We start from the raw sequence: 27,925 nt of genomic DNA, 5'->3' as shown, positions 1-27,925 counted from the left end.
GAAACATTGCTTGGCTGCCTCTCAGATGCCCCCAACCGAGCAGACCTGCAAACCAGGCCTGTGCCCTGACTGGGTGCGCTGACTTTTTGGTTTGCAGGATGACACCCAATCCATCAAGCCACATCAGTCAGCGCTCTTATTGTATTTTAATGGCATATTTTCTGTCTCTCCCATTAAGAATTTGAAGGCAGATATCTCATTTATTTTAACATTGCCAATATATAAAAATAACCTTAATAATTTCTGTTTAATAATTGGTTGAAACAATTAATAAAAAAGAAAGCCACAATTACAGATTTTCAAATAAAAGTTAGGACATAAAGTTACTTGTATCATATAGACTTCAATGAGCATAACACCAAATTTAAGATAAAGCATGAAAGCATACATTTTCTGATTATATTCAGAGGTGCTGTGAGGTGCAGCCCCCGCCTCCCTCACATCACCCTGCTTGGCCCCAGAGGACGGCTGGTTAGTCAATGATGGGTAGGAGCCCTCGATGGCAGCGGCAACCTAAGGCAGGCACAGTTGCATAGGGGCCATCAGGGAAGGACTTAGGGGACAGGGAGAAGGGGCAAAATACCATCACCCCTCGGCTTTGTCATGGCCAAAGTACTCATTCTTTCTGAAAGAATTCTATCCTTATTTCTTGGCTGCTCTTCTCCACCTGCCTGACCAGGTCAGTGAAACAATACTAAAGGCAGGAACAGCCCTCAACTGGAGCAGGCAGTTCCTGGGGGCAATTAGGCCTGGAAAAGAAATGCATAAAATCCTATGAAACTTACTTTGCTAAGAATGCTCTCGAGCTAATGAGTACTGATGTTTGGGGTCTGAGCATAGGATGAGATCAGTTTCCCAGGTTTCAGGGCCCAGTGGCTGCCACCCTGCCTACCAGACCCTGACCTGAGGCAGATCTCCGTGGTCCTTCAATTGTTATCTATGATCTCTCTGTTTTCTATAAACATGGCCTTTAGGCATTGATTGATATGCATTGCATGAAGGCTGTATACCCCTGCACAGATGGTTCTCAATAAAAGCCACTTCAAGAGAAGGGCTCCGGGCATTCTCCACTAGAGAGAGTCACCACTCCCTTTTTCTGGCAGACCGAAAGTGTCTGGAAGGACTTATTCCCTCATCCACAGTGGCTAAGGGGATTCTGCAGGACAGGGTGCCCCCTGAATTTGAGTTATTTTTAGTAATTTGGCAACCATGAATAAGGCTGCTATAAATATTTTTGACACTTTTTTTATGAATACATGTTTTACTTCTACTGGGAAAATACATGAGCATTTAAAAATTGGTTTATACACTAATAGAATTAATAATTTTGAAAGAAATTTCTAATATTATCCATAATTGTACCATTTAAAATTTTAAGTATATGAATGTTCTAGGTACTCCTTGTCTTTACAGATATTTGGTGTTGTTCGTGATTTGTTTGTTTTGATTTTTAGTTGATTGTTTTGTTCTATGTTTTTTAAGAACTTTCTTCACCTATACAGTCTCCCTTCTCTTTGTTTTTTTTTTAACAGAGTTATTGCAATATATTTTGTTGTTTACTAAACAACTTTGTTGAAACATAAAGTGTAAAACTTAATGTTTACATAAGTGTAAAACTTAAATAAACAGCTGAAATAAAAGAATCTAGATAATTTTGAAATAGTTAGAGCTATAGAATTCATCAGCCTGACTAAAGAAACTGAGTTCTCATTACTTCCAGATACAGATTAGGGTAATATTGATCAAATTATTTAATTTGTCATGTTAAAACTTTATTTAAAAGTGTATAATAATTTTTACATAATCAAATTAATGACACTACAGGTAATCTAAATCAGCAATAACTGGGAAAAAATAAGTGATTTTTCCAAGCTTTGTACATATGTGAATGAATTCCACAGTGAAAGAAATAGATCTAAAAAATCTAAAGTGTTTTTAAAAAAAGCATTATCTCTGTTACAACTACATTTAAGTTTTGTTTCTTCAAAGAGCTCTGCAACACATGGGAGGAAATAACAAAAAAGGGAAGAGTGTCAAAAAGTAGAAACTTTACTCAGTGACTAAAATGTCTTCTAAAAAAAATTTACCAAGTATATAGTATAAATCATATCCCAAAATTAAGTGATTTTTTTCCCCTACATATCCAGAATCTTATATAAATTCACACTAACATAGTAGCTTAGGAAGGGAATTATTCTCTTTTATAGAAAAGTAATTCTCTATTTTTTATATCCTAGAGATAGGAAATTAGATTTGTAAACTGAGAATGAACAACATTGAACACATGCTATCTTTAGCATTTTGTTTTAGTTTTAATGTGTTCTTCCTGCAAGAAAACATGTGTTGTAACCATAACCCTTGGTACTTGTGAAGTTGATCTTATTTGGAAATAAAGTCTTTGAAAATGCATTGAAGTTAAACTGAAGTCATGAAAGTGGGTCCTAATCCAATATGACTGGTATCATTATAAGAAGAGGGAAACTTGAATACAGGAATACATGTGAAGAATATCGAGTAAAGACTGAGGCAGAAAGTGGAGTGATGCATGTATAAACCAAGGAATGCCAGGGACTGCCAGTTTTAACCAGAAGCTTCGTACACAAGTCAAGGACTGCTAAGGTTTGCCAGCTATTACCAGAAGCTAGGAGACAGGCATAAAATAGATTGGCCCTCACAGTTTTCAAAAGAAATTCACCTTGCCAACACTTTGATTTTGGGCTTACAGACTCCAGAATTGGGAGGCGATAAATTTCTGTTGTATTACACAAACCTAGGCAATTTGTATGCATATCATTGATAGATTTTACTTATTTCAGGTACATCATTTCAAAGAAACTTGAATGTAGCATTTTACATTTCTGGATAATATATGACTTGTATTTTGTTTGAGATTGAACTGCTGGAAAAATACCATAATAATTGTGTTGCAGCCTCCCTAGGCTGGGCATGTCCACTTGAGACTCAGGTAGATGGAAGAAAATGCGTGTAGCCGTGGGGATGCTTGACATGCTTTTATTTGGGGGAGTTACACAGGCCACAGCCCCTGTTTATGTTGGCACATCCTAAGAAGTCCCCCACCATCTCAAATACTAGAAGGAACAAAGCCGGCTGTGAGACAAATAGTGAGGTAACCTAGCATGAACTGCACAGGGGAGCTTGCTCAAGGCTAAGGGGCAGTTTATCGCGCCTAGATTCAAAGCTATGAGAACGCTGCTTTGCCAGACTCCTTCACGGTTGTGAGAAGCTGCTCCTCCTAGTTACCCAAGCACCTGGGTGAGGAAGCCAGACTGCCTGCACTTATCCCACATAATGATGCACGAGAATTGGGGCTCAGTTAATAAAAAGGCTTTTTTTTCAAATATTTATCCCTTTACTAAGGTTACTGTGCAAATTATATGCAGCTAAGTATAGCTGAGTAGTTACATGTGTGATTAATCAGCATTTAAAACTAGAATTTCTAATTTTTAATTCTCTGCAAGCTACATAATAGTACACATTTGCTTCACATTTTTCTTATTTTCCTTAAAAATGGAATTGCTCCTTTTCCACTGAATTTTAATAAGCTGCTAACTTAGGAGATGCCAAGTATGTTTGTGAGACTATTTTTCTTAAACAAGGAGAGAGGAGTAAAAGTTCCTTCTTTAGGATGAATACGGAAAGCTATCATATGTGCTCTTAAATTACTTTAATCTTTATGTGGACTGTGTTTAAAAGTGCCAAAGAAAGAAGATATAATTTAAAGCTGTGTTTCATCACAAGATTTTTTTCTTTTCTTTTTTTTTTTACCACATAAAGGTAAATTGCAGGTCTTCATTAAGCAATCCATATAAATTTATGGCACCTCTTCCGTTTAATCCCCCTTATAAATAACTTTAAAAAGAATGGATTAATAAAGTATTTGAGAACTCTGAAAAGCCCAGATACATTTTTTAATAGTTATTTAACATAGGTAGCTTAACCTAAAGATAAGAAGGAATTATAAGTGCCTAACAAGAATTAGATGTTTCATATATTTTCTCAGGTTTAATATTTAAGGAAAAATTAGAGGTTCCCCCCCATCATGGGCATTAAAGGGAACACTCTTAAAGGAAAGAATATCTGAAGGAAGAAAACATACTGACATTGAAAAGAGAGACAGCACTTGGGAGAGCCCCGTCTGTGACCTGTTGATATATATTTAACAGTTACTCTCAATACGTAATTGTGTCTTTCCCGGAATACCGCTGATGGGGGGGAAAAAAAAGTGCCTAGTACTCTCAAAAGGGAACATATGGTAGTATGTAAACTTCTACTATTATATATTAAGTCAATTTTGTTAAACCTACTAAGAAATAAAATAGGTAATGATGACTTATGACATTGGAGTTTACCACCTACAGAGCAAAGATTATAATGCAAAAAGATTTAAACTTGATGTTTATTGAAAAAACAGAGAAAAATTATAGTAATTCCATTTACAATTGGGATTTTGATGCATATTATTTCAAATAGCTTATTAATTATTGCTTAAATACTTAATTAGTGCAAGTGTATATCAGATATTAAATTAGGTACTTTTTACATTAATGTTGTCTTCTTTTGAGTAATACATATTTTGGTATTACAGATTTCTGTAAGCCAAGAGCAACAATAATAAAGGGTAGAAAGCATTATGATAAAGTTAACACCAAATGCTTTGGGCAATACATATATGAGAGTTATTTTTGTAATTAATAATTGTTACTTCCTATTAAAAAGTTTAATTAATATTTAATGTTTGAAAACATTCTATTCACCAAAAAATAAACACAACCCAGGTTGCATTATGAAATTTACAGAAAATATATGTTGTTTTCTAAAGTCTAAATTAAAAAAATTAAGAAGCTATATTTGCTATTATGCAGAAGATTTCAACTGTTCTCCAAACTGGGCTTTCACACATTTTCTATGAGAATAATTTTATTTTTTTTATAGTCTAAACACATAGAAGTACATTATGGGTTATCCAAAAGAAAAATTGTAATTACATATAATCATGTTACTTTAGGGCCTGAATTTACATTTTTTTTTTTAGAATATCACAGTCACCCAGTGTGAACTGGTAAAGATGAGTAAGAAAGGCCAGAGGTAGAATTATAAAGAAGATTCTTGCTAATTGATGGACCCTGAGGCATAAAAGAGTACAACAGTAGTTCAAATAAAGAGAAAAGTTGGGAGAATTTAATCACATATGACACAGAGTGTCCTAGATATGCTGAAATAAGGTAGTAGGATAGTATTTTTTGTCACATTAAAGTGTTGCAAAGTTGAATGTCATTGACTCTATGATTTATTTGTTTTATATTTATTAATGTTTCAATATATAATCATAAAGCTATATATATTTATATTTTATAATATTTAAGCGCATTTTAACTAAAATTGTTTACATTATTCAAAGGCTTCTCATATAACTCTGAGTCCTGGGCATCAACACTGCTGAAAAGTCTACAAAAAAGCAAATCCACTCTCCACTACTGAAGTGTAGAGTTTTGACTTCCCCAGAAATGTGTCAGAGAAACCATCTCATTTTGGTTAGTTCCTATCTTTCTCTTTTTTGAATTTATCATAGGACTTAATGGGAGATTTCAGAATTTTTTCATAATCCTAGATATAGAAAGACAAGTATACATTACCATCTCCAAAAGGGACAGTTACATAGTCACATATAGATGTCTCGGGCTTATTTCTTAAACCTGACTGATAGAAACCATGCTAAAAACAAACAACCAAACATACACACAAACAAATAAGTGCCAAGTGTTTACGTACCTACTTCTCCTGGGTTACTTGGTAAAGTACAAATTTGTGAAAAATTATCCTTCTTTTTCTACATTATAATTCTCTTCTGAAATTATTCTAAGTTTTTAAAAAAGAAATATTTACAGTAAACAAAGCCTGGTATGGAATTCTTGGGGGAGGTTGAATGACAGGCTTGTAAGAGTACGGAAGCTGTCCTGTCGTTTGTCTCCTCACATTCTCCAGCAGAGAGCTGACATGACCTATCAAGAGAATTACAGCTCAGAGTCCCAGGTGAGGACTGGAAGCCCAGGAGTGTGAATTTGTTTAAATATAATATTTGATGTACTACATATGTGATTTAACCTTTGACAGCTTAGCTAAAAAAATTATTCGATTGGACAGTGTAAGATCAATGACACGTAATAGTCCTGGGCTCAAGTTTTAATTCACTGCTTCATATTATATGTCCTAGTCAAGGTACTTCCCCTTATATACCTGCATTTTCCATAGGTGAAATATTAATGATGTGTTTCTCATTGGTGTGGTATACTTGTACATTAAATTAAATACTATGACAAATAATAAATAATATAATGAGTTGGCTTAAATATATTAAGCATTTAATAAATTATAGATATTATCATTAATATATATTTTATTTAATCTGGAAAGAAGCTGTTAATTTCTCTATGCATACAATGACATATTTAAATAGATTTTGTTTTCCTAAGGATATAAAGAAGTCTCCCTTAGCAGATAAATTTGCCAGTGAAGAAGAGATTAGAACACATTTTACATGTTGGAATACGTTTTGGCAAGCATATACATTATATCATTTTAAAAATGGAATTTCAGGGAATTTGATTTTTTTAATCCTTACCCAAAGACATTTTTTCATTGCTTCTTTTTTTAGAGAGAGAGGAAGGGAGAGAAAGAAACCGATGGAAAGGAGAAGCATTGCTTGGTTCCCTCCCACACAGGCCCAGAGTGGGGAACGTACAAATCCAGACCAAGGATGGTAAGCACCTGGATGGGGGCATGCAGCCAGGGCGCACACCACAAACCGAGGTACGCACCCTGACTAGGAATTGGACATGCATGCAACCTTTTGGTCATGGGACCACATTCCATACTGGCCAGGGCAGGAATTTGATTTTTAAGCACTGAAAATGCATGTGTTGTTCAGATTTTTTTATTCGAATTTTTCTGTTTTCTCAATTGTGTTTACCTTAGAGTAGTCCTAAACTGAACAGAAGTCATTAAATAGGTACTTATTCCTATTTTCTAAATGTCTATCTGTAGTACCTAGAAATACTATATAAACAATGCATCTTAGAAAAATAACACATTTTAATACACACACACACATACATATATATTAATCTAAATTTAAGGAATTTTTGCATTTAATCAAATATATATAAATTTTACATTTAATATTATCTTGTATTAGTTTCAGATATATAGCATAGTGGTTAGACAATCATATACTTACAAAGTGTTCCCATGATATTTCTAGCAACTACCTGGTACCATACATAGCTATTACAATATTACGGACTATATTTCTTATGATCTACTTTACATCTCCATGAATACTTTATAAATATTACCAATCTGTACTTCTCAATCCCTTTACCTTTTTCACCTACTCTTCCAACGCCCCTTGCCTTTGGCAACCATCAGTGTGTTCTCTGTGTCTATGAGGTTATTTCTGTTTTGTTTGTTTATGTTGTTCTTAGATTTCACATATATAGTTATTTTTAAACTTCATTTGACACTGCTTATTTCATTTATTTAATTATGCATTACATTTTGTTTTATATTCTTCTAAATGGCAAAAAAGTACTTATAGAAAAATTGACTAGGAGCCTAATATGTGAAACAATAGTATTGAAAACCATAAATGCATTTACTTATTTAATTGATAATAGACGGGTTATGTGCATACATGGAGTTGTTATCAGTGTAAGTGGGGCTCTTGCAGTATTGTGAGGAGAAGAATTTTCTGAGACTCTCATAGGAGAAGGGGACTCCATTGTAAACTTTATTGATTATATAAAATTAAGGGGTTCCCTCTTTGACATCCCAGTGTCCCATCTCCAGCTATCTATCCATGGAAAAAATCCAGTCTTGTCTACAGTAGGGTCTCACATGCTGAGCCATTATTGGTTGCAGATATTATATAATATTGAAATAAAGCACTATCAAAATTGAACTTCTGTCCCTCTCAAAAAAAATTAGGTATCATGACTCTTGGATACCTTACAAACTGTAAGTTAGCTAATATGTCCTGAACTTTTTGCATACACACTTTTTTTAAATTTTAAAAATCTATGTTCTAGTCAAACACTGTATTTGAGAACATTTAGTTTTAATATCAAGTCTATTTAAAATGACCTTTCCTGCTGTATCATTGTCATGTAAAAGAGTTACTTCCTTCCATTTAAATGTAAAATAGTTTAGCCTTCGTTGTTTTAGAGTACAGAACATTGATTTTAAATGGCAAATAGCTAAATTATTTGCCTTTACAAGACTGAAAAATAGAATATTATGATTTTTTTCTATCCATAAGTAATTGCAATGATGTTTACATAATTTTCCTTTTTGATGCACAAAGGGAAGAATGAATTTTTTAAAAACCAGATCAGTTTTAAATATATAGTTAGTTGCATAATGTCACATATTTAAAAGTTTGGGTAGTGTTTATAGACACAGGCACAAACTTGAAATAATGAGAAAACTATTTAAAACAAATCTTTCATGAATAACATAAATGCATAACATTGTGTACTTTAAACTTAACATTTATAAAAATGAAATAGTACAGGTTATTTGATTTGAACATAGACTCCCATTTTTTTCTTCAACTTCTGCACCAGATCCTCCACAAGGATATGAAGCTCATCATGTATTTCGTTGTTTGAGTATGTGTATCTCTCCCTCCTACATAATTCTGTTTTTTTTATCTTTTCTTTTACTACACAGTCTCCATAAATCTCTTCGTCTATCCAATATTCAAGATACAGCCTCTTTTATTTTGCAAACTTGCACTCATCGTATAATCTTTTGATAATTATAACTGTAATTTAAAAACACTTTTGAGTTTACAAAGAAATATCAGATTATTTATTTAATTACATTCGTGAAAGTTCCACATGAGATACCCTGAAAAACATTTTCTACTGTGACCCTTGTGTGAGCTAAACTCTCAACTCATCCTCACCAGACCTCTTGTTAAATAAAAATTGTCCAACCAATGACTGCTCAACGCCAACAAAAAAATTCCCTTTTCTTTTGAGAACTGTTTTTACCCAGCTATTTATGAAACCAGCCAGACATTTGTTGCTAAGGTCCTGTAAAATCTTGTCTTTCCCCAAAGTAGAGCAACCTTGGACAAAGTCGCTTTCTTTGAATAAACTTCAGGCTCTTCTTAGCCTGAAGTTTTTTTGCAGGCCTTGACCTTGGACTTCAGTGTTCATCTTTGTCGGGCCTGAATTTACAATTTTCGCAAGAATCCTGATAAGTTATTTTAGAGAGAGCCTCTCACTACTGATATCTGATCACTTTCAGTATCTGCTCAAGTTTCTCATCCCCCACGATTGATACCAGGTCACCTTGACCTAGTACAGCCAGAATCCTTTTAAACAAGTTTTGCAAGAAATCTCTCTCCCCTTGAAGTCTTTTCTTTACAATTGTTCATCCTTGGACCCTGATTCCCCCAACCTGCCCTTTGGCTGTATGTCCCTACTTGTTCTTGTTATATCTGGAATCGAGCCCAGTTCTCTACACAGGTTCCTTTTCTTGCAACAGTTCTTGCATAAAATCTGTTTTTACCACTATAGCTACTGTTAAGTTTTAGTTTTTCTTTACTGGAATTTAGAGTTACTCACATGTTGCATTTTTGATGATTAAAAACTTAGGCTTAGCAGTGCTCTAGTTAATATTCATTCACTCCTATGATAGTATTATTATTGCTCTAAGAATTTTGAGTCACTCCATTTTCATTTGTTCTTGTAAATAATATTTCAGAATACTATTCATTATCTTTTGCTACAAAAGTCTAAAATAAATAATCTGTATCAAGTACTATCATTTTTTAACCTCATTTAGCAATAAAATTTATTTATATCATTCATTTAAATAATGGAAATATTACACCAAAGGCATAATATAAATCTTTAAGATAACAGTTAAAAGCTTCTAGGAAACTTCTTTTCAATATGCAGCGTATATTTTGCGGATTATACAACCATCTTCAACAAGAATAAAATTTACATAAAAATTAACATAGTAGGCAATATTCATAATACTTCTGATTACCTTTTTATATTTTAAGAGTATTTTATGGGGGAGGTGAAGGACATAAAAAAATAATAATTTCCTATTTATTTTAAGGAACTTAAGGTTAAGATGTTCAGTAATTTGTCAAGACCATTTTTCTATTTAGAAAGTAGAGACTAGACAACATTACTTCTGACATGGAAACAATATTTCTTAGATCTATCACTAAGATAAATACATTGGGGGAAGTATAAAGTAAATAATAAATTAAATTAATGATATAAAATGATTCTGAGTTTATTCTATTTTGTAAAATATTCAGGCTTTTCATATAGTGTCCTTAATTTTATATGCTACAGATTACTTTGAATTACTGAAAGAATAAAGTTAGTGACTACATATTGGGACATGAAAAAGAATAAAGAGGGTTATAAAGATTATGTGTCTGTATATGAGTATGTTAATCCATAATCTTTTGTTATATCTGTTGGAGATTTGAGTAATTTTTTATTAATAAGAAATATATAAATCTCTGTTCATTCTAGCAATACATTGATGAATGTCATCAGTCTGGACCATTGTAGACCACTTACCCTTGCAAATAACTTATAGTGCAATTTAAGTATAAAATCAATTTCTCAAAGTATTTTTGCTTTGCTCATATAAATATAAATGGGGTTAATTTATCATAAAGGACTAAGAATGCAGAGAACCTAAAAAATGTGTTTTTTCATATCTGAAGATAAACAACCATATACTTCCTAAAATTTACACAAATGTAATGCCATATAAAACATTGAAGGGCTTATATAAAAATATGTTTAAATGAATACTTTTATTATTGTGTGTTTTGGATTTGGTTAGTTTTCTATATTTTGCCATGGTCCACCGAGTTCTTTTGTTTTAGTCATCTTCCCTAAACCAGCATACATTCACTTCATCTTTACCTCCAAGAACTAGGTTTGCTTCTGAAGTAATAGCTGTTTAGTAAATGTTAAACAACTGAAAAATTGAAGACTCCACCATAAATTCATAAATTTGCACATTCTATTTATCAATAAACATCTACTGTAATACCAAGCAAGTTCTCTCCTAGGTAATGGAATTTCAATATGTCTTTTCCAAAAATAACACACATTGAGTGGGGAAAAGGTGGGTATAATAATAAATGGACATAATCCAATTTTGTGACTGGTGATAATGAGCAGTTCTTGCTAGGCTAACATGTAACAACTTGGCTTTTCTCACCCGAACAAGGTACATTTGGAGGTAAAACAAAAGCCAAGTTTCAAAGAATGTTATTTGGGACTTCTTTTACAAAGAAACTTAAAAAAAATTTTTTTTCTATTTTTTAATGCTTGAAATTCTTATGCAAAATCTGTCTGCTTAATTCCACAGGAGAGAAAGAATACTTAGTACTGTTGCTATCTACCGTATATGCTGTTTATGCTTTAAATTCTGTCTTACCCATATAGAATTCCCGTTTGTGGAACAGGGGTGGATATGGACCAGGGTTTTCTTTTGGAGATTTTGAATTGTAATGTGGCTTCTTCCAGATGATTGATGGTGATAATAACGTATGTTAAAAAAAAAAAAAAGACAGAGTGTCTAGATGCTCACAACCATTAGGGTTTCCTATTTAATATTTTCTTTAAGCATATTGTTTAGTTTTTCATGGACTTTAGAGTCCATTGGATACAAACTGAAATTGCTTTACATTTGAACTAAGGTGTGTGGACTTTTATCTTTACATTCATTCATTTATTATTCACCTTTTATCCTCACATGCTCAATACTATAGGAAAAAAAACTCTTAAGAACATAACAGCAAGAATCAAAATATTTTGTCCTAACAATGAGTCTAGTTTAATGGCTTTGATGTTTAGTGCATATATTTTAGTAACAAACTACTACCTGTTTAGCAATTCTCTGTTTTAAGTCATAACAATACATACATTGAATTTGACTTGTTCAAGACCATAAATTATTCTTTGATTACTATGTTTTTTAATTTATTCTCTGTTTATTTTTTATTGCTATTATTAACATTATTTCAAATCATAACAAGAAATCTGAACATGTGGCACAAAGAAAATATTTTGTATTAAATCAGCTTCTTTCTTTCTTTTCTGAGGGTTATTTCCATAAAAATTTATATACCCTGAATAATCACTAAATAAACTGTGGAGGTGTAATGTCAGATTTGCATTTATCTTTTCTTTGTGAGTGTTCCATTAATCAATAATGCATATTTTATGACATTACTGACATTACTCATATACTTCTTTAGTAAATCACATGTAAAATACATTAAAGTCTAAATTTATGAAATATATAAATCTGGCATGTGACTTACACTTTGCTAAAATTTTTCTCAGGAGATATATTGTGGAATAGTTTCTAGAGTACTGCTACTTACAGTAAAACATTCAGAAAATTTGTATAAACAATTTCAAAAGTGGCAATATATTACCATTTAAAATATGCCACTCAGAGATAACTATAAATCCATATTATATGTCTATAATTTTACTTGGTTTTACAATTCCGGTGACTTTATGAGTCATTTTTAAACATGAGTGACAAATAGAAATTTTGCTAATCATATTGCTAATGTATGTGAAGCATTCTTCTGGGCCCTAGAAATAACATGTTGAATAGACTGACAAGGTTCCAGAAGACTTGTCTTTTGAAAGAATAGTCAGAAAATAACTCTGTGAGGAAGTGTCACTGAAGTTAAGACCTGAAGGTTGAAAAAGAGTGAACCATGTATAGTGTGAGTAGTTATTTCTCAGAATTATTTCTGGTTTTGACCTTAAAGATTTTAGTAATACCATCAGTATATTATTTTTGTATGTGCCATATAGGTTTATAAAATTTTAGCATGTATCTTATAATATATTATTCCATGCTTTTAATATGTATTTTAGAAATTAGTTTTAGGATATAAACACACTTAATATTTGCTTTCATTCCCTTATCATCCTCAATAAGATAACTATAAATGTTAAACAAATTTACAAGGTAATATTTTAAGGAAAAAAGTCATCAGTGAATTCAATAATATGAAATTACTGACACAGGAATATTTCCTTTGCTTCTTTTAAATAAAGTATCAGAATTTTCATACTGCCTTCATTGATTAAATCGTATTTGCTTCTTATCTCAGATTTATCTGTGATGTCAAAGGGAATGTTATTTGAAATTGTAGGTTAACACAACCTAAAATATAAATTGAATAAACTTATTGGAACACTTTTTTCTTGAAAGATCATAGTAATTTGCCTTGCCTTCTATGTTGCATATAAAATCATATATATAATAAAATAATTTGATATAAATACTTTAATCTTGGAAATCTCTTTTATTTCAAGACTTCTAGCATTCCATTGCTGTTAAAACTGCCATTCTGATAGTAACCTGTACAGGTAGTCACAATGATGAATTGATACCTCACATGGAAAAATGTTATAAATGAAATCAAATGCATTTATTTTCTGTATGAGATAAAAATGTTAAAATACAAGTTGACACATATCTGATTCTGAGAAAACCAGTACAAACATAAAAAACATAGAAATTAACTGATATTTATTAACTGATTTTGTGTGTGAATTAAATATGCTTGAAGATATAAATTATTTATTTGCTGCACATTTAATACAAAAGAATCTTGAGACATGGGTAGTGAAGCAAATCAAATGTGGTAAGAAAGATGTCATCTCAGTTTTGTTTAGTCAAGGAAAAAGTAAGCTGTCAAAGTGTTTTTGTAAGAAATAATAATATTAGAACAATAATTATATAAAGTGTTATTCAATTAATATCGGGATTTTTTACATGAATGTGCATTTATTTTTCTGCTACTCCAGAGTATCATCACATCATTATTTATGAGCAGTAAAGAGTAACAATTCCATCTACACTGTGAACATATTCATTACTTTGACATTATTTCATATTTTAGTTAGTACTCTTGACTCAGTGAAATAATGATTTGTACATCAGTTATAAATGGTTTTTTTAGCACAAGACAGTATAAGTATTCTGATAAAATATTAGTTACAAAATTTTCCAATATATGAGTTTTTCTAATATGTGACATATTTTATTCTAATTATCTTTACAAAAGTATCATTAGCTTAATTTTCAAAAAACTTTAAGTTGTTCAGATTCAAGAAATGATGAAATTAACAGGGGCTGGAAATCACTGTCCTACTTGAAACAAACCAAAATAGGTAAAATATATTGAACAACAGTTTTCAAGAAATAAATGACATTTATCTCTGAGAAGCGGGACACATGATGCAAGCCTTAAGTTTGCTTCATTTACATGCTGTAGGGAGTGGAAAACCAGCAGATCCCACTGTACACCTTGAACCTAGAGACAAGGTGGTTAGAGTTCACAGAATAGATCACCAGAAAGCAGGAGGCTGGACAGAAAGAACTCTGGCAAACTGCAGAGGGTCCTGGTTAAGTCATTCAGCTTAGTATTGATCAGCAAATGTAGATAAAGAAACTAGTGAGGAAGATGGATAGAGTCACTGAAAGGATTAGAGGTGACGCTTCCCAGTGGTCACACAGGGTGAAACATTTTTATTCATAATATCTAGAAATACAAAGAGTGTAAGAGGGATTATTAATATTAATAGGTATTACAGGTTATAAAGACATCAGTATTTTATCATAAAATAGTAACAGTTTGCCATAAAATGGCAGAAATGAAATTTTAAAAGTGATATAGTTAAAGCAGCACGAAATAGTAAAAAAAATTAGGTTTAAGTAAAATATTTGCTGTTGTTTTCAAGATTCCTTATTTCTAATCATTTGTTTCAAATATCTGGGTTTTATAAAGATGGCTCTAGTCAATATGTTTCCTGGACAATGCAACTATTATAATAGCCCCTTTTGGTGTGTGATATAAAGGCAGAGATGGCATTATGGTAAGTTCTCATTTTTCACGTTCAGTAGGCACCTATTATAGGTAGGCAAATACTTAACATCTGAAAACTTCATGAGATCTCACCACAAGACATTTTTAATGATGTCTGGGAAGGTGATAAATAAAATTTTGTTTTTTTTAAAATTTATTTTATATGAAATTAAAGATATAAAAGGCACCTATAAGGAAACAGTGAAATATTATAGATATGTTATGAATCATCTAAATAAATGGATGTATTTATATATTGAAAGGTTCAATATTATAAAATGTCAATTTTCTCCAAATGTATGTGTAGACTAAATGCTATCACAATAAAAATAATAGCAGGTTTTAGTGCAAACAAAAAAGCTGACTTTGAAACATATGGTGATTAAATTGTCAAGGGTAGCTAATAATTTGACGAAAAAGTACAAGGTGCAGGAATCTGAGATGGCAAAACTTAATATAAAATTCAAGTATTAGGACATATCAAAGAGTGTGTGTTGAAAGTGTGTTTTAACTTGGAAACTTTAGTTATTTTGAAAGTTAATTTTTATGCTGCTTTACAGTGCTTGATACATGAGGTGTTACAGCATTATTTTCCTAATAACCTTTAATATTAGAAAAAATCTTGTGATTTTTTTTTTTGGTGTTATTAATCATTGGTTTTCCTGGAGCACAGAATTTCTGTAAGAGGGGCAGTTTTGGTTGTGTGTGAAAAACCTAGACACAAAAGCACTTTGAAGATATATAAAATGGACAAAATAAACATTTAAAGAAAAATATTTTTGTCTTTTTTGATACTTAAAGTAGAAAAATATTGGCTCGACTTAAGATAAACATTGATATTTTAAAAACCTAATAATTGCTGTGGGTCAATTTGATGATCTCCATTTCCCCTTCACTAATATAGTAAGAAATGGTATTGTTCACTTAAAGCTTATTAAACTATGGCTCATGTTATTTCTTCCTATCCTGGAATGTCAACCCACATATATTATTCACATGAAGTAGAGTGAACTTTAAATAGTGAGATTATACTGGAGGGAAATGAGAAAGCCATCATTCTCAATTTTACCCCATACTGTTATTAAAGGTTACATAAGAAGTGATCTTTCTTTTTACCATATTTTTAAGCCCTCTTTTCTTTTTTTCTGACTATCTTATTCTTTTTCATCTCCCTTAAAACCCACATATTCAGCTTGTTTTCTGTATTATGTGAAGCAACTGGGTGAGTTATTTTAAATGATTTACCATCTTCAAGTTATGAGCTAGACATTTAAATAACTTGTGATGAATAAGACATTTTATGCCATAATACTTCCTTACATTCTATGAGTAAAATATGGTTGTTATGAGTAACTGTCATTAAGTATGAAAATGTTTGCTGAAAAATTTGAACACTGTGTTTAAGGCTAGTATAAATTAAATTATTAAACAATCAGAGTTGCAATAAAAATGCTGAAGGACAATTTACAGATAGTGTTTCCTGACAATCATATTTATTTATCAGCAAAATGTTTCCATAACAACACATCTATATTAGATGACTGATAAATGCTTAAGCATCACACTGAACAAAAGTTTTATTATTTAAATGTCATATTATGATTTCTGAAGAAATATTTAAACTGAAACTTAGAAGAGGAAATATTCAATTTTATTGTTATTTAAAATTTTGGTTATAAAATAAAGGTAGCAGTACAAGCTATATTCTTTATATATTATTAAGTATAATAATTGATGTTACTATTAATTACTACATTTATTTGTACTTAATGTTTTTAACATTATGTTTTCAACATGTTTTATGGTTTGGCATATGAGAAAATTTTAAGGAAAAAAAGTAAAAAATTTCAAAAGTCTACCATTAATATTCTTGAAAGTCTATGTATACTAGAAGAAAGTGACTTCTAGGAAGCGGAAATAACAAAGACATTGTAGTATAACATGTTTTTTTCCCCCCCATTAGTTTCCATTGTTGTATGAGTAAGGGCAAGTTACTTAATAACTCTAAAATTCAGTTTCATTATTGGCATAAAAGAAAATAAAAACTTTTCCATTTTTTCCCACCTTGTTTGGCTCAGGATTTAGGTGAATCCAGTTGTATTTTTCTTGGGGTTGAGAGGGTTTGGGATTGTGTAATTCCTAATTACCATTATTATGAGGATAGATCTTTTTGCTGCTCCAGCTTTCTAACAAGGACTGCCACCCAACTCCACCTTCTGGATCCTAGACCTTGTCTTCGAACAATTTTACTCCATGCAGTCCTCAAAATTAAAACACAAATTTACCTGTATTAACACAGGCCTTCAGGTAAAAGTGGCTTCAGTCATTATATACCTTACTGTTCTAGGGTCCTTCATTTTGTTGACTGGACTAGGTACTTCTTATTTGTCCAGTTATTTGATAAAATTGAGAATTTAAGAATAAAAATATTTTACTCAACATTTTTACTTTGCTTTTGTGGAAAGATACGGTTAAATAACCTAGTCAGTCATATTTCCAGAAAATAAAGTAATCTACAAGTATAAAACAGTTATTTCCAACTATTAAATTTGCAACACTACTGGGAGAGTTAGAGATGAATGTGTCTAGCATATTGACATCTTCACCTCCCTTCGTTCTATCTTCATTGTTATATTTACATGTTCTTGTGAAGAATAGGACCAATAAAATGGCATTGGTCTGGTCAAGATAGGAAAAAGTATATAAAACAAAATGGAGCCACTCATGTCAACCACAATGGCTGCCATGATACTTTGGTTCAAGAGAGAAACTACCTAAGTCACTTTAGGCACATCTGGCAAGGAGACATACCTAAGATATATGCACATGTGACCAGAACAGTCGTTTTTTTCAGGGAAAGACCACCCATAGATAGGCTCCTGGGGAAATTCCCCACTTACCATCTGGGGTGCTAAGACACTTATTAAGAGACCCAGAGGGGTAGAGTACACCACCTTACAGGTATAACTGAGGCAGGCTTCAGGCCACTGCTGAGACAGCTGAGCTCCACACATCAGAGGGCTGCTCCACACCATGCTGAAATCCCTTGACATCTGCAACTTAAGGCTCTGCTCCACTGGATCAAGACTGCACCCTCTCTGACTGTGAGACTGACTTTTCATTGTAAGATGATGCTGGCTCCCTTGCCCACTGTGCTGTTTCCCAAACCCATTGGCTGAGACTCTGGGACTTGGGTTCATTATCCCCCTTTGATTGCTCTGTGTAATATATTCCTCCTAGATTGTTAGAATGTGAGTAGGATATTAATGTATGTTGATGTTCTACTTCGAGTGAACCTGCATTCAATAAAAACTGAGTGAATAGCATAGTTGCCTTTATGACTCTTGTCTATTTCTTGGTGCTGGTTTGCTCTGTGGGCAGCTAGCCAAGCAGTTACTAGGTTGACTTATAAGAAAGACTACATCACAATATATGTGCTTGTGGCACTTCTGAAATTATGGTAACTGAGAAACTAAGTAAAACCATAACCACATGGTTGAAATAGCGTTTCTGGAGTAATAGTTCCTGCCCTGAATGCTTAAAAGCTAAAATATTTGGCCTTGGCCAGTGTGGCTCAGTGGACTGAGCACTGGCCTGCAAACTAAACGGTCTCCGGTTTGGTTCCCAGTGTAGGACATATGCTTATTGCAGGCCAGGTCCCCAGTAAGGGGTGCGTGAAATGCAACCACACATTGACGTTTCTCTCCCTCACTTCCCTTCTCTAAAAATAAATAAATAAAATCTTTTTTTAAAAAAAGCTAAAAGACTTGATTTTTAGACCTTTTATTTCGTTCTTGAATACCCTGTAGAGAAAAACATTCCTTCACTTGACTTTGAGATAGAGTTTCAAAATTTACCTCCATCTGCATAAACAAACACCAAACATGGAGGCAGACTAACAGACCTGATTTTGAGAAAATACCAAAAAGTGGCACATATAAATTTAATAGTTGTGATATAAAAAATTTAGAGGTGTTGAAGAAGGAAGTTGAGAGCATTCTTATAAAATGGGTCCTATTTATTTCAATAATGTCCAAGATAAGTTTTTCTCTATGGAATGAAGGGGATGTAGGCAGTTTGAAGAGAGAGATAAACTTGGGATAATAATTGAGGAAAATGGGAGAGTTAGTGAAAAGGCAAAAAAAAGAAAAAAGGCAATATTTAAGGTCAAGTTAAAATATAGATCAGGGAATTGTAGTGAACCCGATACATACATTTCTAATTCTTTTTTTTTTTTTTTTTTTACAGCAGTTTGAAAGAAAGGTTGGAGATTTATACTGGTTAGATTACTTATGGTTTTGGTGGATTTTCAGAGCACATGTAACGAAAAGACAAGATAGAATTATACTTCAGGTAAGGGACAGAGTAAATAATGTGATGACTCATGTAATTATGGCTCAGTTGTGAAGAAAGTTAAGCCAGAATAAAGCTTATAAACATAAACAGGTTGCAGTGATTTTTGGGAACTGGAGAATTAGTGAAGTTTTGCTCTATATATCACTTAAAGCCAAGGCAGGTAGAGATTCCTCCTGTTAAATGCCCTGGGTCACTTCTTCAAGCCACTTAAAAATTTACATCTTTTAGCTTTGAGTGCATCACAGGTATAGAGAAGGTGACACTAAGAAAAAGAGATAATAAAATTTAGTGAGAAAAGTAACATTTCTACTTTTTACTATTTTTGTATTGTGTTTGTTAAGACTTTTACAAAGTTTGCTTGGCACTAATATATTTCAATAAATTAGTCATTATACAACTTAATCTTTTCATTAATTTAAACGGTAAATTAAAATATACAACCAAAAAAAGGAAAGAACACATAATATATCAATATCTGTTAACACACAAAGATGCAAGTCATTGAATTGATGATTCATAATTATCAATGAATCATTACCAATTATCAACTCTTATTTTTTCAGTTTTCCTATAATTAGATTTCATGTAGTTTATTACTACTGTTAATTTTAAAGTAAAATATTTTCATCAGGTTCTCCACTTGGTTTTTATGAGCTCTTTGGAAATGGTTGGTTAAACAGGAAGAAAAATAGTTTCATTGATCACATAACTAAATCTTTTTCATGTTGTGAAATATACTCTTATATCTGACCTGAGTTAGTATTCAGCTACCAAGAGCATGATTTTGCTCAGAGATTTTGCTTGTATTTCCTTCTGAAGTGTATGGAAGGGTTGAATTGATATTCTTAAGCATGAAGCTTCTTCTAGCATAATTTATTGCTAAAATTTTGAACATCCTTTGGACTAATTTTGTCGTTATATCACATTAGTACTAATTGAAGAAACTCAGATTTAGAGTCTAGTTTTTTTCTAGATGAAACATAATTTAAATTTCAAGAATTTCAGACTGCTATTGCTTTATATGTTAAATTAAATTATGTTGATATGTCTCAAAGTAACTGGAACTTTACAACTAAAAACTTTCTCTGAGACTTTAAAGAAGTTATCATGATCATAAAGCAACAATTTAGAGCCTAGTTGCATTAGAGATTAGATTAGAACACATAGAGGAAAATGGTATAAATTTTGGCCTCTGCTCTCCAAAATCCTTAAAGTCAAGTCCTACTTTAGACCTATGTGCTAAACAATGTAGAGAAGAGAAAAATATTATTAATGCAAAATATAATTACACCAACCTATTTAAAAACACACATTATAATTCACCCCAGCCTCCTTGTACAAAGGCACTTCTATTTACTTCTTTCCTTCCCTAATTCTCATGCTTCTGTGAACAAGTGAAACAACACCTTTATGAAAAATGTTTACTTCTTCCTAAAGAAACTGTTAGAGAGCTGAATCACTGCTGTATTTACAAATTAGATTACCTAGAGGGATATCTAGGGATTTGGCCATTTTTGTATTTGATTTATTAACTTAGAGTAGTAGTTCATTTTGAGTAACTAGACAGGGACATCAGCCAAAAATAACATCAAAAGTCATGGACAAAATGACAATCAGAGATACCTTTGAAGGAAACTCGTAAAGATAACAATAATAACAAATCTAAAATAAAGAAGATGGCCTTCTAAGTCTTTTTTATGTTGTTACTCCAAATGGAATTAATAATAAAAGGTCAGTTTTCTGCTATATCAAGGAATTGTTTAACAAAAGAGACTTTTAACTACAATTAAATATATTATACACTTCTCCAGATATACTATCCACATTAAAAGCAAACTTTTAAAATCATTTGACCATCATCTCCAAAAATCAGTGAGATATGTTTATGTGGGGTATATGATAAAGTTTAAAAGTAACATTTTATTTAAATTTTGTATAATGTATAATTATTTTCCAAAATCACACATGAATGACCCTATTAATCTACATAAAAGACATTTACATAAGAAAGTTTCTTCCTAGAAAACAACATGAATATGTTGCTTATAAACTATGCAAATATTAATATAAAATTATAATTAATCTGAGGGAATCATAATTCTGTCACAACAGCACCATTGTTAAAAATAAATATTATACAAAATTAGCATAATTTGACTGAAGTTTACTTAAAATTTTTATTCCACAAGAGCTCTATAGATGCATGATATTTTAGGTTCTACCCAAATTTTCATAAATTTCAGCATTAATAGTTTCCCTTGATAAAAAAAATATGCAAGTCTTTAATGTTTTTTGAGAATTGAAAGTATTTTGTTACAAATTATCAAATGTTTTAAAGATTTTAATTAAAAGAACACCTCATCTTTCTTTCCATTATTCTTCCTTTTAGCCCAACAGAAAATAAAATTTCTGAGAGACCCTTTAGCTAAGGCTGTAAAGAAATAAACAATTTAAAATGGCTACAATTTTAACACTTACTAAATGGAGAACAGGGTGTAGATTGGTGATCCCCAGTTCCACAACAGACCACGGAGGAATTTAACTATAGAAGTTTATTACTCACAAGGCCTGGAAAAAGTATTAAAAAATCCTGGAAGGGTACCATGGGAAGGTCGAGGCAGAGTGCGTGCATAGAGAGGCAAGGCCTGGAACACACACCTTTATTAGGGTCTGTGATTAGAGTACTATAAGGTTTCCAGGTTAAATTTAGTTTGGCCAATTCAAACCCAAATAATCTTGGGTAATTCAAACCCAAATAATCTCTGCTGTGTTCCTCCTTGGGTCCATCTTCTTTGGGATTCTCTGAGCTTCCTGAACTTGCATGTCTATTTTCTTCACCAGATTGGAGAAGTTCTCCATTATTTTTTCAAATACGTTTTCAATTTCTTGCTCTTCTTCTTTTCCTTCTGGCATCCCCATGATTCGGATATTAGAATGCTTAGAGTTGTCCCGGAGATTCCTAAGCCTCTTCTTATTTTTTTTTTTGCATTCTTGCTTCTTCATTCTGTTCCAGTTGAATGTTTATTTCTTCCTTTTGTTTCAAATTGATGATTTGAGTCCCGGTTTTCTCCCCTTCACTCTTGGTCCCCTGTATATTTTTCTATATTTCACTTTGTATAGCCATCACTTCTTCCTTTATTTTGCATCCATACTCGATTATTTCTGTGAGCACCCTGATTACCAGTGTTTTGAACTCTGTGTCTGATAAGTTGGCTATCTCCTTGTTGCTTAATTCTTTTTCTGGAGTTTTGATCTATTCTTTTGGGCCGTATTTCTGTGTCTTAGTGTAGCAGTCTGGATGAATGTTTCTTCTTCAACTCCTTGGTTGTTGGATTTCCATACAATTTGATTTTCTGGCAGTAGTGGTTTTTTTTGTTTTTAAATTGATTGTTGTCCTTTGGATGTGTGAGGAAACAAAGGGCATCTACCTTTGCCTCCATCTTGGCTGGAAGTAAATAAGTTGTCTTTTCATGGTGTCCTTTTTTTTCTTTTTGTGCAGAAGCTTTTTAGTTTGATATAGTCTCATTTGTGAATTTTTGCTTCTGATGCTTGTTCCTTTTGGGTAATATTAAAAAGTCATCCCTCAGAACATTGTCAAGATTTTTCCTTATGTTTTCTCCTACTCTTTTTTATTGTTTCAAGTGTCGTGTTTAAGTATTTAATCCATTTGAGTTGATTTTTGTATATGATGTGAGATAAAGGTTCAATTTCATTCTCTGGCATGTGTATATTTAGTTTCCCAGCACCATTTGTTGAAGACTATCCTTCCTCCATTGTGTGCTCCTTGTACTTTAGTAGATTAATTGACTGTAGATCTATGGGGATGTTCCAGAACTTTCTGTTTCCCTGGGCTATATGTTTGTTATGTCTGTATCATACTGTTTTGTTACTGAAGTTTTGTAATATATGTTAAATTCAGGAAGTGTGGTACTTTCACCTTTGTTCTCTATATGTCTGTTAGTTTTGTCTGTTCTGAAATGTTATTCAAGTCTGCTCTTTATAGATTTTCTAGATGGATTTAGTTTTCCATGATCAAAAGTGGGATATTGAAGTATTCTACTATTGTATTGCTGTCTATTTTTCCTTTCACATCTATCTATATTTTCTATATTTATTTGAGTGCAAAGATGTTGGCTGCATATATATTTATAATTGTTACATCATAACATTGAATTGAATCTTTTGTCATTATATAATGACCTCCTTTGTTTCTAAAGACAGATTTTTACTTAGTGTAATATATAAGTATAGCTACTCCTGCTTTTTTTTGGTGACCACTTGCATGGAATATCTTTTTTTATCCTTCATTCCATGCATTTTTGTTTTTTAAATCTAAGGAGAGCCTCTTGCATATCCTTTGGTCTGGTATTTTACCCACTTAGTCACATTATTCCTTTTGTTTAAGGATTTTTAATTCAGCTATATTTAGAATAAGTTTTATAAGGGGAAGACTTACTATTGCCATTTCATTCATTGTTTTCCATCTGTTCTGCAGTTTTTTAAAAAACATTTTATTTATTTATTTTTAGACTGAGGGGAAAGGAGAGATAAGGAGAGGGAAACATCAATGTGTGCTTCCTTCTCATGTGCCCCCTATTGGGAACCTGGCCCACGACCCAGACATGTGCCCTGACTGGGAATTGAACAGACAACCCTTTGGTTCCTGAGCCGGCATACGGTCCACTAAGCCACAGCAGCCAGGACTGTTTTGCAGTCCTCTCTTTCTTGCTATTTGATACTTAATGAATTTTTGGTAGAGATTTGCTTTGACACTTTGCCTTTACCTTTTGTGTACATGTTATATGTTTTTACTTTGTCACTGAGACTTGCTTAAACTATCTTGTAGTTATAACTATTTTAAATTTTTAACAAATTAAGTACAATCACATACAAAAACTTATACTGTCCCCCAATACACACTTTGCATTCTTGTAGTCAGAATTTGATTCTTTTATACGCATTGTGTATCCATTAACAAATTATCTTTTAACTTTTATATTGCTGTTAAACTAATTTATGCACTATTGTTACAATGATACATTATTCTGTATTTTCTCTATATTTATCTTTATCAGGGAGATTTATACTTTCATATCCTTTTGAATTACTCTTTAGCATGTTTTCATTTCTATTTGAAGAATTCCCTTAAAATTTCTTGTAAGTCAGGTCTTTTTAGTATGATGTTAAGTTTTTTTACAACTACACAATACTAGTTTCACCAAATTCCCTATTATTACTAGTTAGCTGAGAGCTGATTGTGTTAAAATTTTTATGCTTCTATTAAATGATCATTTATATTTTCTTGTTTAGGTTGTTAATATGGTCAATTAATTTGGTAAAATTTCTAGAATTAAAATAAACTTCTATTTCTAGCATAAATCCTACTTAGTTATGGTGATTATACTTTTATATATTTTTATTTCAATGTCATAACATTATGTTAAATTATTTTGTTTTTCACTTTTCAATAATATTTGTATGCAGATGCATTCTTGTCAGAGTTTAATATAAACTTTAAGATTCCTTTTAAAATAAATTAAATACTAACACCATACCCATTTTCTGAAAATATTTGCACACTTTTATATTTTTATTATTTATTCATTTAATGTTCAGTGCACTTCGCCAGTAAAACCAGCTAAGCCTGATTTTATTATGTATGGTTTTTTATAATAAATTAAAATTCTTCCAAACTTATTAGATTATTAAGACTTCATGTATCTCCTTGAGTCACTCTAAATATGTTCATTTTTTAATTAAAATATATCATTACTATTGTTTATTTTTTTATCAAAAATTGTTCATACTATCCCCACACTCTTTAATGTTTGTTAGAATCTGTGATGAAAATCTGTTTTTCTTTTCTGATATTTTTGCTTTGTATACTCTAAACAACATTGTGCAAGCCATGAATTTAACAAATAATTTTAGTGACTTTTTAGTGACGTTTTAGAGTATTTTAGATTCACAATAAAATCAAGAAAAAGATACAGAATTTCCCATATACTTCCTGCTCCCACATGTACATAGCTTCCCGCAATACCAGTATCGCCTGCTTGGGAGGTACGTTTGTTATGTGATTCATGAACTGTACTGGCACATTATAATCAATGAATTACAAAGTACACATGTGATTTCACTCTTGGTATAGTCCAGGGATTGGGAGAAATGTATAATGACAATATCCGCAATTATAATATCATACACTGTATTCTTACTGCTCTACAAATCCTTTGTGTTCTATACTCCTTAACCCTGATAACCACTGATATTTTACTGTCTCCGTAGTTTTGCCTTGGATTCCAACAGTTTCATATAGTTGGAATCATATAGTATGTAACCTTTTAAAATTAGCTTTTTCCACTTAGCAATATGCATTTAAGATCCCTTTATGTCTTTTCATTGCCCAATAGTTCATTTTTTTTCAGTACTAAATAGTATTTCCATGTCTGGGTATACCACTGTTTATTTATCTATTCCTCCAATGAAGGGCATGTTGGTCCCTTCCAAGTTTTGTCAATTGTAAATAGTAATGCTATAAATATTCATGTGCAGGTATTTTTGTGGACATAGTTTTTTACTTTTTTTGGATAAATACTGAGAAATGCAATAAATGAGAGTTCCTGCTGGTCCACATTCTCAGCATTATCATTATTCTTGATTTTGGCCATTCTGATAAGCATATAATATCTCATTGTTTAATTTGAATTTAGCTGATGACATATGCTATGGAGCATCTGTTCATACACATTAGATAAGGTGTTTCTTTCTGCATCTGTGATTATTTTTGTCTTTGATTTTCTGCAGCATGAATATGAGTTGTCTTAGTGAGCATTTTAAAAATATTTTTCCTGCTTAGTATTCTCTGAGCTTCTTGGATCTGTGGTTTGATGTCTGCTACTAGTTTTGGAAAGGTTTTAGTTATTGAGTCAAACATTTTTTTCTTTCTAATTTCTTTTTTTTCTCCATTACATATGTTATCCTTTTTGTAATTACTTACTGTATTTGCATATCATTTTTTCCCATTATGTTTTATCTCTCTATATTTTAATTTGTGGATTTTCTAATCACATATTTCTAGATTACTCTTTTTGTCTTTTGCCAAGTCCAGTCTACTAATGAGACCATGAAATGTATTACTTTGTTCTGTTAAGGAGATTTTTATTTCTAACATTTCTTTTTTAATCTTTCTCAGGGTCTCATTTCTTTATTAATTTATTTTTATGCTCTTGTATATTTTCTTATTGTTATGAGTCCTTAGTATATTAACTATACTTATTTTGAATTCCTTGTCTGATAACTTCTAAAACCTGTCATAACTGAATCTGATATTTGCTTCATCTCTTCACACTGTTTTTTTCCTTGTCTTTGAGCATTCCTTGTAGTTTTTTTGTTGAAAGCTGGACATTATGAGCTAGGTAAAAGGAACTGAGGTAATTAAGCATTTAGTGTGAGATATATGCATGCGTTCAAATCTTTTTTCTGTTTTCTAAAACTTTGCTACATTGAATTAGAAAATGGCCTTCTTCAGTCCCCAGGTTATACCCACACTCTACAGCTTGCATTGATCCATTTCCCTGGTCCCTTTAGCCGGAAATATCTTAGTTTTTGAGAATCCACCATTAAGTCAAAGATGGTAGGGAAATAAAATTAGAAACTCAATCATAGACTATTGCTTTTCTACATTGACTCTGACCTACATTTACTTTAATATTTTTCTTTATTTTTAATTTTACTTTAGGTAGTTTTTCTTGTCCAGATATTTATTTTATTTGAAACAAGGGGAATGATGTGTTGTAGAGATTCATGCCATCCTTATGAACCTCAAGCCAACATGTTTTGTGTTGAAACCTTTTAAAGAAAGATAACTACTATTCTGCTTGTATATAAATGTTTTAAACATGAGGGTGAAATAAGGCATGTTATATTTTCAGAAAGTTCTGTAGTGTTTAATATTAAGATTTCATTGTAAACTAATAAATTTGGAGTTCATATTTTGTGTAAGATAATGTTTTTCTATTAATTGATTTAATTAATCAATTAAATTATGGCAGCTTGTGTCATAATTTAAGTAATATACTACTTTCTACAACAAAAATCTATGCACATATATTTGTATGTTTATATATATTATATATAATATACACATAAATGAATTATCATTTGAGCTAATTTCTGTCAGTTTAAATCTTTTGTTAAACCTCTGAAGTAAGTTTTTCAGAGCAGCTACTTTTCAATTCTATAACTTCCATTTGATTTTTATAAATTATATCTATCTTTTATTGATATTTTATATTTGATACTCATCATACCTCTGTGTAATTTTTTCAACTTGTTTCCTCTGGTTCTTTGAACATTTTTTAACAGGTGTTTTAAAATTTTTATCTGTTTAATCTGACTGTTTATTGCTCTTCATGGCGTTGCCTATTGTCTGATGTTTCTAGTTTATGGATCAATCTATTGTGCTTTAACAACTGAGCGATGCCCTGAGGCACAACCCAATCAAATACGAATTCCTTTGAGGGGATAGTTCCAGAGGTTAGGATTAGGGATTTGTTCTTACACCAGGAGGATTTTTCATAGTTGTCTCTCTAT

Source organism: Pteronotus mesoamericanus, unplaced genomic scaffold (assembly GCF_021234165.1).
Source record: "Pteronotus mesoamericanus isolate MK-2021 breed Mesoamerican mustached bat unplaced genomic scaffold, CSHL_Meso_final contig_20, whole genome shotgun sequence".
Lineage (NCBI taxonomy): Eukaryota > Metazoa > Chordata > Mammalia > Chiroptera > Mormoopidae > Pteronotus > Pteronotus mesoamericanus.
This window is presented reverse-complemented; position numbering follows the sequence as displayed.